The sequence below is a fragment of the Podarcis pityusensis genome (assembly GCF_964106645.2).
Source record: "Podarcis pityusensis genome assembly, chromosome: 7".
Taxonomy (NCBI): Eukaryota; Metazoa; Chordata; class Lepidosauria; order Squamata; family Lacertidae; genus Podarcis; species Podarcis pityusensis.
The window spans coordinates 6,192,543-6,205,736 of NC_138031.1; the positions used below are offsets into that span (position 1 = coordinate 6,192,543).

Genomic DNA, 13,194 nt, shown 5'->3' on the forward strand with positions numbered 1-13,194 from the left:
GCTGGGCTTCCCCAGCCACTCTGGGCGGCTTCCAAAAAAATATTAAAATACTATAATACACCAAACATTAAAAGTTTCCCTAAACAGGGCTGCCTTCAGATGTCTTCTAAAAGTCTGGTAGGTGTTGTTCTCTTTGACATCTTGTGGGAGGGTGTTCCACAGGGCGGGTGCCACCACCGAGAAGGCCCTCTGCCTGGTTCCCTGTAACTTGGCTTCTCGCAGTGAGGGAACCGCCAGAAGTCCCTCGGTTCTGGACCTCAGTGTCTGGGCTGAACGATGGGGATGGAGATGCTCCTTCAGGTATACTGGTAGGTGAGGAGAGGCTGTGATTGACTTCAAGGTCACCCAGTGAACTTCATGACGCAGTGGGGATTCGAACCCCGATCTCCCAGGTCCCACTGTGCCACATGTGGCTTCCTAGAGCCCTTCTGCTGTTGGGTAGCTCTGTCAATTTTAAGTAGGTAAATAAATAAATTTGGGGACAGCAAAATGTCACTTAGAGAAGGATCTGAAATATTTTCCTTGAAGCTTGCGTTGGTTTCATTCTGGATTGTTTCATTGAATGTTTTGATGTGTTGTATAGAGCTTAGAGATACAGTGGTACCTCTGGTTGCGTACGGGATCCGTTCCAGAAGCCCATTCGCAACCTGAACAGAATGCAACCCATGTCTGTGCAGGTCGCGATGTGCTGCTTCTGCGCATGCGCGTGACATCATTTTGCACATCTGCGCATGCGCGAGCGGCGAAACCCAGAAGTAACCCGTTCTGTTACTTTCGGGTTGCCGCTGGACGCAACCTGAAAACACTCGACCTGAAGTAAATTTAACATGAAGTATGACTGTACAGTGGTACCTCAGGTTACATACGGTTCAGCTTACATACACTTCAGGTTACAGACTCCACTAACCCAGAAATAGTACCTTGGGTTAAGAACTTTCCTTCAGGATGAGAACAGAAATCGTGCTTCGGCGGCGCAGCAGCAGCGGGAGGCCCCATTAGCTAAAGTGGTGCTTCAGGTTAAGAACAGTTTCAGGTTAAGAACGGACCTCCAGAACGAATTAAGTACTTAACCCGAGGTAGCACTGTATTGGTAAAGATAAAGGACCCCTGACAATTAAGTTCAGTCGCAGATGACTCTGGGGTTGTGGCACTCATCTTGCTTTACAGGCTGAGGGAGCCGGCGTTTGTCCGCAGACAGTTTCTCCGGGTCATGTCGCCAGCATGACTAAACCGCTTCTGGCGCAACGGGACACCATGACGGAAACCAGAACAGCGCACGGAAACGCCATTTACCCTCCCGCCGCAGTGGTACCTATTTATCCACTTGCACTGGCGTGCTTTTGAACTGTTAGGTTGGCAGGAGCTGGGACACAGCAACGGGAGCTCACCCCATTGTGGGGATTCGAACCGCCGACCTTCAAACTTTCCTCTATTCACTTTGGGGATGAGTTTAGAGGTTTAGTTTAGAGGTCCCAGGCCCTAAGGATGTTAGACTATCCTCCACCAGGGCCAGGGCCTTTTCAGTGATGGCTCCGACCTGGTGGAATGCTCTGTCCCATGAGACTAGGGCCCTTCAGGATTTAACCTCCTTCCGTCGGGCCTGTAAGACAGAGCTATTCCGCCTGGCCTTTAGTTTGAATTCAGCCTGACCTTTTATTTCCCTCCCCCTCCCCTTTTATGAAGATCACCCGCTCTAAGACCCCACAGCTAATTCTCCCCTTGTCTCCTCGCTGGCCCAAGTAGGACCAATTCAGCCAGCTAGCCCTGGGGATTATCTAATGCTTATTTCCCCTAAATTGGTTTTTGAATTTTATTGTTATTCATGTTTTTATACTGTATTTTATGCTGCTTTTATAATTAAGCGTTTTAAATTTGTTGTTAGCCGCCCTGAGCCTGGTTTTTGAACCGGGAAGGGCAGGGTATAAATAAAAAAATATTATTATTATTATTATTATTATTATTTCCATAAACTCCTTACTCGCCTTTTCACTAAACTAAAAATTCCTAAAAGCTGCAAGCTTTCCTCATGGTGGAGCTTGCTCCATCCCTTTGATATTTTTGGTTGCCCTTTTCTGAACTTTTCCCAGCTCTGCAACATCCTTTTTTGTGGCAAACCAAGGATGGGTTTTCCACAATCTCTGGTGGAAGCCAACTTCCATTCCTCATCCTCCTGAGCTGCCCAGCTGTTCACTGGCTCCCAGAGTTGAGTATCTCAGAAACAGAGAGACACTTGGCAAGCAATGAATGCAGCCCCCCGTTTTCCCTCCCCAATGGAGTTTTGGAGCTGGAGTATGACAAAGTCGCTAGACCTTGCAAAGTTGGAAGGGGGCGATGCTTAGCAAATATAGCCTGGGAGATGCAGAAGCTGGCAAGCGAAGCGTAGGGAGGAAACAAACCGGGGACGTTTTCCGTTTGTTTGCATTGGTGTGGGTGAGCTGGTCTGGAGAACGGCGAGTTTGGCATCAGAAAAGTCCAGATCATGGCTTGGCGTGTTGGAACGCCACTCCGTGTGTAAAGAGGAAGGAATAACACGAGCAGGCAGAGAAAGAGAGGCCTGGATGCGTTAATTACGGCATTGGGAAGCTTGGGAACTGATGTACAGATGAAACTCGAAAAATTAGAATATCATGGAAAAGTTCATTTATTTCAGTACAGTGGTACCTCGGGTTGCATATGCTTCAGGTTACAGACGCTTCTGGTTACAGACTCCGCTAACCCAGAAATAGTACCTCTGGTTAAGAACTTTGCTTCAGGATGAGAACAGAAATCGTGCGGCAGCAGCGGAAGGCCCCATTAGCTAAAGTGGTACTTCAGGTTAAGAACAGTTTCAGCTTAAGAACAAATTAAGTACTTAACCTGAGGTACCACTGTAATTCAACTTAAAAGGTGAATCTGAGCTCCCGTTGCTTGGTCCCTGCTCCTGCCAACCTAGCAGTTCGAAAGCACGTCAAAGGGCAAGTAGATAAATAGGTACTGCTCCGGCGGGAAGGTAAACGGCATTTCCGTGCACTGCTCTGGTTCGCTGCTCTGGCTTAGTCATGCTGGCCACATGACCCGGAAGCTGTATGCCGGCTCCCTCGGCCAATAAAGCGAGATGAGCGCCGCAACCCCAGAATTGGTCACGACAGGACCTAATGGTCAGGGTCCCTTTACCTTTCTCTTATGTATGAGATAGACTCATGACATGCAAAACAAGATATGTCAAGCCTTTATTTGTTATAATTGTGATGATCATGGCATACAGCTGATGAAAACCCCAAATTAACAATCTCAAAAAATTAGAATATTGTGAAAAGGTGCAGTAGCTATTCAATCCATAACCCCTGCAATGGGTTCCTGAGCCTTTAAATGGTCTCTCAGTCTGGTTCAGTAGGAAGCACAATCATGGGGAAGGCTGCTGACCTGACAGTTATGCAGAAAGCCATCGCTGAGACCATCCATAAGGAGGGAAAGCCTCAAAAGGTAATTGCAGAAGAAGTTGGATGTTCCCAAAGTTCTGAATCGAAGCACATTAATGGAAAGTGATGCGGAAGGGGAAAGTGTGGAAGAAAAAGGTGCACAAGCAGCAGGGATGACCGCAGCCTGGAGAGGATTGTCAGGAAAAGACGTTTCAAACGTGTTGGGGACTTTCACAAGGAGTGGACTGAGGCTGGAGTTAGTGGGGTTTTCATCCGCTGTATACCATAATCAAGCAGGACTCGAGTACGAGAGCTGGTGTCCTGCAAGTGAGATTCGGAAGTGTTGCTTTGTCCAGTTGTGGAGGCTGATCTCATGTCAGCAAACTGGCCCATTCCTCCGTTCCCTTGGTGCATATTGATTCGGACCCAGCTTCTTGCATTCATATACCCCAGTTTAGTGCCAGACAAACTTAACTGCCCCCCTTGGTGTGTTTTTCCCCCCTGCCAGGCCCCTTTGGTAGCTCACATATTTTCTCTCCTTGCTGCTGCTGCTCCAGGCCTTGGCAGGCTGCCACCCAGAGCTGGAGCACTCTTGCCTTTGCAAAGCTGCCAGTTTAAATGATTATGTTACGATTCCCCGTAGAGTTGGCCTCCCTCTTCCCCCTTCTCCTCTCCCTCCTCGGCGCTGCTTTTTCCTCTTAAATTGGCACTTGAGATTGCTAATTGAAGGCAGACATCGCCGCCCGGGACAGAGACGCCTCGCGTTCCCGTCCTTTTCTCTGGAAGACTCCCGTCCCCAGATTCCCGTCCCCAAAGGCGACACTCTCCTTTTGGGGAAGGCGGCAGAAGCAGCAGCTGTCCGCAGCGGGGGCGACTCGCAAGGTAGGTCCGGACGCCTGTTTCGGCCACGTCAGGAGGAGTTTCTCTGCAAGGTTTTTCCCGGGTCGTTCGTCCACAGCCTCCTGGAAACTCTGGGAAATTTATTGGCTTCGCTGCACTGAGAGTTAACAGGGTTGGGAAAGTTTCTCCCTTTGAGGTTGAGGACTTGCAGCTGTTGGCTCAAAGCACGGAGTGGGGGGGGTTGGGGGGGAAATCCCAGAAAATGAGGGTTTCTCCCCACTCCCTCTCCGCCAGGGTGGGCTGGGGATATGCGAGGAGGAAGTGGAGACACCAAGCCGCTTGGAAATGGGCAGAAAGGGGAAAGACCTGACGTTATGCGCTTCCAGGCTCTGCGAAGTTGCCAGAGCTGTGCATGTCTTTGCCGGATCGACCTTAATTCTTGCAAGCTGGAGCAGTCGAAGGGGTCGAAGTAAATGCATGCTGCAGGAAGTTCCCTTTCAACCGTGCCCTGGTTGGAGGATGGATGGTGGCTAATGGATTGAGGTTGAATCCTGACAAGACAGAAGTACTGTCTTGGGGGGACAGGCGGCGGGCAGGTGTGGAGGACTCGCTGGTCCTGAATGGGGTAACTGTGCCCCTGAAGGACCAGGTGCGCAGCCTGGGAGTCATTTTGGACTCACAGCTGTCCATGGAGGTGCAGGTCAATTGGGTGTCCAGGGCAGCTGTTTACCAGCTCCACCTGGTATGCAGGATGAGACCCTACCTGCCCGCAGACTGTCTCACCAGAGTGGTGCATGCTCTATTTATCTCCCGCTTGGACTACTGCAATGCGCTCTACGTGGGGCTACCTTTGAAGGTGACTCGGAAACTACAACTAATCCAGAATGTGGCAGCTAAACTGGGGATTGGGGGGGCCGCCGAGACCACATAACATCGGTCTTGAAAGACCTACATTGGCTCCCAGTATGTTTCTGAGCACAATTCAAAGTGTTGGTGTTGACCTTTAAATCCCTAAACGGCCTCGGCCCAGTATACCTGAAGGAGTGTCTCCACCCCCATCGTTCTGCCCAGGCGCTGAGGTCCAGCGCCGAGGGCCTTCTGGCAGTTCCCTCATTACAAGAAGCCAAGTTACAGGGAACCAGGCAGAGGGCCTTCTTGGTAGTGGCGCCCGCCCTGTGGAACGCCCTCCTATCAGATGTCAAAGAGATAAACAACTACCTGACATTCAGAAGACATCTTAAGGCAGCCCTGTTCAGGGACGTTTTTAATGTGTGACATCTTAGTGTATTTTTGGTCTTTGTGGAAGCCGCCCAGAGTGGCTGGGGAAACCCAGCCAGATGGGCGTGGCACAAATAATAAATTATTATTATTATTATTATTATTATTATTATTAAGCATTGCAGCCACTTGCATGATGCTTAACGTTGACCCCGTGCTAGGCGCTGTACAGGAAGGAGATGGGAGGTGCGGTCTCTGTCGCAGAGATGGTTGGATGACAGCAAAACCCAGCCAGATGGGAGGGGTATAAATACAAAATTTACGCTCTGGAACACTCTGTCACAAGAGACAAGGGCCCTGCAGGACTTGACATCTTTCCGCAGGGCCTGCAAGACAGAGCTGTTCCACCAGGCCTTTGGTCAGGGCACAGCCTGACTCCCTCCTCTGGCAATCTTTACAGAACTTTAGTTTATGGTTGCCATCAATTTTGATTTTAATTAATTTTTATAATGTTTTTATAATGTTGCACTATTTTAGTGTTGTTAGCCGCCCTGAGCCCGGCTTCGGCTGGGGAGGGCGGGATATAAATAAAATTTATTATTATTATTATTATTATTATTATTATTAATTATTATTTATTAGGAAAAGCTGTTGGAGGGTAGGACGAAATATTTTGGAAGCGGGTGGTGGAGACTTCTAAGCAGAGACTGGATGCCCATGTTTCAAGAGAGGGTCTCTTCAACTGCAATTCCTGCATTGCAAGGGGTTGGGCTAGATGACCGCTGGGGTTCCCTCCCCATTCTGCAATCCTGTGAATCTGCACCACGCCACACCTCCCGGCTGAAGCCAAGCAGGTCTACACCTGCTCCCTGCCGAGATGGGTTTCATAATGGTGAAAAGGTGGACTGCAAATGAAAGAGAATCGATGTGCTAGATTGATAAAATGGACAGGGATTGAGTTTTGCTGCGAGATCCATTTACTGTTGTATTTATATTCCTCTTTTTTGTGTTTTCTGGTTCACTGTCTTAATCCGTTTTGCTCTCTATTGCTTATTTGTTGTGAAGCCACCCAGAGGACTTCGCTCCCTGCTCCCGGCCACCCAAATATTTTATGGTTTTTGCTTTTGTTGATCTTGGGGGGGGCGAGTGAGCCTGTTGGGTTGGCAAGTTTCATCGGCAAACCTTCTTCTTTTATTTGCATTGTAGAGCTTTCATTGTTCAGAGAGCTTCAGCATAAGTGATCATCAGCAATAGAAACCCGGATCATGGAATCAGAGAACTGTAGAGTTGGAAGGGGGACCCCAAGGTCATCTATTCCAACCCCCTGCAAATGCAGGAATCTCAGCTAATTGCCAGATGATGATGATGATAATAATAAATATTTTTATTTATACCCGGCCAGAGCCGGGCTCAGGGTGGCTAACACCAGTAAAATTACAGTAAAAACATAATAGGGAAAAAACCCCAATTTAAAATGCAATTTCAAATGCAGCCTCAGTTTAAAAGTAGCCCACAGATCAAAACCATAAGGGGAGGGAAAACATAAGGGTCAGACTGAGTCCAGACCAAAGGCCAAATATATCAGCTAATTGCCAAATTGCACCTTAAGCCTTGCCACAACGGAATGTCTAGGTGCCCTTCCCCCCACCCAATGGAGTTGTTGTTTTCATTTCTACACTGCTTTATTTTTTTTTGGGGGGGGGGATCTCATGGCAGTTTACAACACGTTAAAACACCAAAAGAAACAACCCAGAATGAAACAAAATTCAAGCTTCCAGGAAAATATTTCAGATCCTTCTTTTAAGTGGCAGTTTGCTTTCTCCATATTTAGTCACCTGCCTCATTTATATAGCTGGCCCATAGCAGAAGAAGTCTAGGAAACCAGGATGGTCTAGTGGTTAGAGCAGGCATAGGCAAACTTGGCCCTCCAGATGTTTTGAGACTACAATTCCCATCGTTCCTGACCATTGGTCCTTTTAGCTAGGGGTGATTGGAGTTGTAGTTCTAAAACATCTGGAGGACCGAGTTTACCTATGCCTGGGTTAGAGTGATAGACTAGGACCAGGGAGATCCGGGTTCAAATTTCCCGCTAGGGATTTGCCACCACCTGACACCAGAACAGTGTGATTCTGGCGTCAAGTTTGTGGAATGGAAGCAGCAGCAGAACACAGAGCGTGAACTGTTGCTTCTCATCCCTGCACAGGAGGGGGTTGGGCTAAATAATAATAATAATAATATATTATTTATACCCCGCCCATCTGGCTGGGTTTCCCCAGCCACTCTGGGCGGCTTCCAGCAAAATATTAAAAGCACAATAATTCATCAAATATTAAAAGCTTCCCTAAACAGGACCGCCTTCAGATGTCTTCTAAAAGTCAGATAGCTGTTTATTTCCTTGATATCTGATGGGAGGGTGTTCCACAGGCAGGGTGCCACTACCGAAAAGGCCCTCTGCCTGGTTCCCTTTAACTTTGCTTCTCGCAGGGAGGGATCCGCCAGAAGGCCCTCAGCGCTGGATCTCAGGTATACAGGACTGAGGCCATTTAGGGCTTTAAAGGTCAGCACCAACACTTTGAATTGTGCTCGGAAACGTACTGGGAGCCAGTGTAGGTCTTTCAAGACCTGTGTTATATGGTCTCAGCGGCCGCTCCCAGTCACCAGTCTAGCTGCCATGTTCTGGATTAGTTGTAGTTTCCGGGTCACCTTCAAAGGTAGCCCCACACAGAGCGCATTGCAGTAGTCCAAGGGGGAGATAACCAGAGCATGCACCACTCTGTCAAGACAGTCTGCGGGCAGGTAGGGTCTCATCCTGCATACCAGGTGGAGCTGGTAGACAGCTGCCCTGGACACAGAATTGACCTGTGCCTCCATGGACAGCTGTGAGTCCAAAATGACTCCTAGGCTGCGCACCTCGTCCTTCAGGGGCACAGTTACCCCATTCAGGGAGGAAAGAGAAAGGGGGGGAGGGCCTGGGCTCCCCCCCCCCTTCGCCTGCTAAACTCTGTCATACATGCTAACGGCATGTAAGTCAAAATTGGGCAAGGTCTAATTTTACCTGGTATTGCAAACTTGCTGAAGCCAAAAGGGTATGTCAGAAGCTCTTAACCCAGGCAAACAATTTGTCCGCCTAGTGCCTGTTGACTGTTCTGCAGGCAGAAACCGTCCTCTGTCCCATGCTGACTGAGGCCCTTTTACTGGAGACCGCCTTCATCTGAAATTCTGTTTTTTTAATAAATTTTTATTGGTTTTCCATACAATTATACGTTTTTATCCAAATTTCAACAAATTGTCTCTTTTTGAACTTCCTTCAGCGTCTCTGAGAATCATCCATATTTTATCTTTAATTACACATTCCCTTCTTTCGTATTGCCATTAAACTTCCCTTCCCCCACTATTTCATATTAACAATACTTTTCAATTTTTACAGTGCCTCTTGAAATCCCACTAACGTTGCGTTCACATCACATACATTTTTCAGATAATCTACAAACTTTCCCCAGTCTTCGATGAACTTTTGGTCTTTGATATATCTAATTTTCCCAGTTAATTTGTCCAGTTCTGCGTAATCTATCAATTTCAGTCTCCATTCCTCTATCGTCGGTATTTCCTCTTGTTTCCATTTCTGGGCCAACAATATTCTGGCTGCCGTTACTGCATATTGAAAGAGTTTACAGTCTTTTCTTCTTATTTCTTTTCCTAAGATCCCTAAAAGAAAAGCCTCCGGTTTTTTTACAAAAGTATATCTTAACATCTTTTTCATTTCATTGTATATCATTTCCCAAAAGCTTTTCACTTTCTTACATTCCCACCACACATGAAAGAATGTTCATCTGAAATTTTGGGACCTTCTGCATTCAACGCATGGGCTATACACACTGAGTTGTGTCTGGTCCCCTAATCTCTGGGTCTGGAAAGGGTGCAGAGGGGGAAGTATGTGGGGATCCTATGCATGTTTCCTCTGTTGCCATAAAAAATGGGTCTGTTGGATCAGGCACACTGGTGTTATAAACTCATAGATATATAAGCTAGGCCCCAAATGGCTCCTTAAACCAAGGTTAAAGGGTAAAGGGACCCCTGACCATTAGGTCCAGTCGTGGCCGACTGGGGTTGCGGCGCTCATCTCACTTTATTGGCCGAGGGAGCCGGCGTACAGCTTTTGGGTCATGTGGCCAGCATGACTAAGCCGCTTCTGGAGAACCAGAACAGTGCACGGAAACTCCGTTTACCTTCCCGCCAGAGTGGTACCTATTTATCTACTTGTACTTTGAGGTGCTTTCAAACTGCTAGGTTGGCAGGAGCACGGACCGAGCAATGGGAGCTCACCCATCGTGGGGATTTGAACCGCTGACCTTCTGATCGTCGAGTCCTAGGCTCTGTGGTTTAACCCACAGCGCCACCCGCCTCCCTAAACCAAGGTTACACTCAACCAAATGAAGTGTGTAGTTGCCATTTGGGGGCAAGATGGCTCTAAAGCAGCCTTTCTCAACCTGTGGGTCCCCAGATGTTGTTGAACTACAACTCCCATCACCCCTAGCTAGCAAGGCCAGATCTCAAGGATGATGGGAGTTGTAGTCCAACAGCATCTGGGGACCCACAGGTCGAGAACCACTACAAGTCTCATTTCCCAAATGATGGACTGGTTGTGGCTGATTCTCAGTTAAACATCTGGCTAGTTTACAGCAGTTTTCGGGCGGGGGGAAGAACAATGCCCACAAGTTGACACGTCTTTCTGGAAAAGCCAGTACAAATGAAATGGATGGGGTTTTCTTTGCACCCAAAGAAAATAAGTGTTGGAGCCCCTCTAACTTTAATCATGGGGGGCAAGGCCCCACAAAAGACAGCTTGACCACTGCTACTCATTCACACGCACCTCCCAAAAATCCATTGATATATTGGGGTTTTCCTTTGGAGGGGTCACCCTGTTCATTCAAGACACTAATCACAATGGCTCAGTGCATCTGGCTGTTAACCAGAAGGTTGGTGGTACGAGCTCACCCAAGGGGTAGCTGTGGGTAGGATTCCTGCATTGCACGGGGTCAGACTGGATGACCCTTGGGGTCCCTTCCATCTCTAAATTTCTAAGATTCTAGTGAAGCCCAGGAGGCAAGGCTATACACCAAGGACATGCTCCAGAGAAGAGTCATAAAGCAGGGAAAGCAAGCCAGAAGTAATAAAGTGAACCACAGGGTCAAGACAGGATAGTAAACTCCAGTGGAATACAAAATAAATGGAGTTACGAATCATCTCTTGAAAGAATTAGGAGCAATGGGGATAAAAATTGACAGCATGTGGTTTAAGAGGGCATTGCGCAAATGAGATTTAGCCTCTTTATCTATTTACTGGCATGCCTTTTAACCCTGATCAGACACACAAATTTATACTGACAATTCCTTACTTTTGCTCCAATATTTACAGAGGACAATGACGTTTGGGTTATTTACGCAACTGCATATTTAGAATACACAGAGAGTTGTGTTAAAGGAAAGAGGAAATCGAATACTTATTTACTATTTGGTGTGTAGATCACCCTCTTCAATTCTGAATGTATTTGTGTGTGTGTTAATAGGCAGAATAAAATTTACGTTTAGTGTTGTTTTTTTAAAAAAGAGAAACCAAATTGGGGAGGTTTACGAGCCGGCACAGCAGCAGCAAAGGATCAGACCCCAGCCTACTCTATTGGGGGACCTCTGCTTGAATTCACTGCAGCGGCCGGATTCCCCCGCTTGCAATTTCGAGGACTGTTTTCCAGACAAAAGAAAAGGGGAGAAAGAGAGAGAGAGAAAAGAGAGTGAAGCAGCTGGCTGCGTCTGGCACAAAGGAAAGGAGCAACAGGAAAGCAAAGTTCGCCCAATTCCCAGTGGGTGGAAGGGTGTGGAGAGGCAGGATGTGGAAGATGAAAGAGTTAGAGGGCGGAGGAGAGGCGGGGAAGGGTGGGGGGACGCCCCAAACATCTGCATGAATACGGGGCCAAGTGGAAGCCGGAAAGATGGGAAGGGAGCGCGAGAGGAAGCAACAGAGTGTCATCCGCCCAGACGTTTTTCCCCCCTCTATGAACAAAAGCCACCAATAGCCGCAGACATCTGCCACTCCGGCAGGAAATGTGCAGGACAGCTCCAAAGAGAGAGGCGCTTTTAAAAGAGCTTCTGCATTTGGAAGCAAAAGGCATCTGCTATAAAAAGGACGCAAAAATGCACATTCCGGGAGTTCACCTTCCTGTCTTCCTTCCCCCCGCTTTCTCTCCCTCTGTTTCCTTTGGGTTTTTGTCTTTCTTTCTTAAAAAGCAACAAGAACAACAGCGAACCCACAAAGGCAGGCCAGCGTGTGCTCACAGTGACCTGGTTAAAAGGTTGGAGGAGGAAAAGGAAGCAAGAGACTCGTGCACCTCCCAATTACTCACGAACCGGAACCTCTGTCCGGCGCTCGGGAGCAAGTGGGAGAAAAATCCATGCATTGGAAAGGAGCAGGGAGGGAATTTGGTTGCTCTGTAGGAGCCGGAGGGAGAGAAAGGACTGGAGTGGGTTGCAGAAGGGAGGGTTAGAAAGAGGAAAAGGAGTGGAGGGGATAAATGAATGCAGGAATGCATGCACTAAATAAATGCAGGGATGCACCCATTGCTCCATCCACGATGGAGAGCAGCACATGAGAGAGCGCTCGCTTTATCCACCAACATGGTTGCTAGGGGAGGCTGTGAATTTAATTTCAGAGATTGCTGCGTGCTGGACCCTCCTTTGGAAGCTGGTCGCAAGATGAGCGAACCCCTCTCCCTCCAAAACATCTGCATATCTCAAGACAGCTTCCGGCACAATCAGCGCGGTGAACAAAAGCCTGAGAACATACAGATCGTGGAAATGAGGAGTGGGGAAAGGACCCGAGGGTCATCTTGTGGGGTGCCTCAGGGTTCTGCCCTCTTCCCCATGCTTTTCAACATCTACATGCAGCCGCTGGGAGAGATCATCAGGGGGTTTGGGCTGGGTGTTCATCCGTATGCGGATGATACCCAGCTCTATCTCTCTTTCAAATCGGAACCAGTGAAGGCGGTGAAGGTCCTGTGTGAGTGCCTGGAGGCGGTTGGAGGATGGATGGTGGCTAACAGATTGAGGTTGAATCCTGACAAGACAGAAGTACTGTTTTGGGGTGACAGGAGGCGGGCGGGTGTGGAGGACTCCCTGGCCTTGAATGGGGTAACTGTGACCCTGAAGGACCAGGTGCGCAGCCTGGGAGTCATTTTGGACTCACAGCTGTCCGTGGAGGCACAGGTCAATTCTGTTTCCAGGGCAGCTGTTTACCAGCTCCATCTGGTACGCAGGATGAGACCCCATCTGCCCACAGACTGTCTCCCCAGAGTAGCACATGCTCTAGTTATCTTCTGCTTGGACTACTGCAATGTGCTCTATGTGGGGCTACCTTTGAAGGTGACCCGGAAACTACAACTAATCCAGAATGCGGCAGCTAGATTGGTGACTGGGAGCGGCTGCCGAGACCACATAACATCGGTCTTGAAAGACCTACACTGGCTCCCAGTATGTTTCTGAGCAGAATTCAAAGTGTTGGTGCTGACCTTTAAAGCCCTAAACGGCCTCGGTCCAGTATACCTGAAGGAGCGTCTCCACCCCCATCGTTCAGCCCGGACACTGAGGTCTAGTGCCAAGGGCCTTCTGGCGGTTCCATCACTGCGAGAAGCCAAGTTACAGGGCCTTCTGGGTAGTGGCGCCTGCCCTGTGGAACACCCTCCTATCAG

General features: G+C 48.4%; 1 protein-coding gene across 3 annotated transcripts in view; it reads left to right on the plus strand.

The window, feature by feature from the left end:
- Positions 1-13,194, plus strand: part of PTP4A3 (protein tyrosine phosphatase 4A3) — a 109,348-nt gene that overhangs the window by 35,882 nt on the left and 60,272 nt on the right. The window contains exon 1 of one of the 3 annotated variants that reach the window (XM_081012898.1): positions 4,132-4,280. The exons of the other annotated variants lie outside the window; for them this stretch is intronic. The gene's annotated coding sequence lies outside the window, so the exon portion shown is untranslated. Of the gene's footprint in view, positions 1-4,131; positions 4,281-13,194 lie in introns of those variants that run through there. 3 annotated transcript variants of the gene reach the window in all.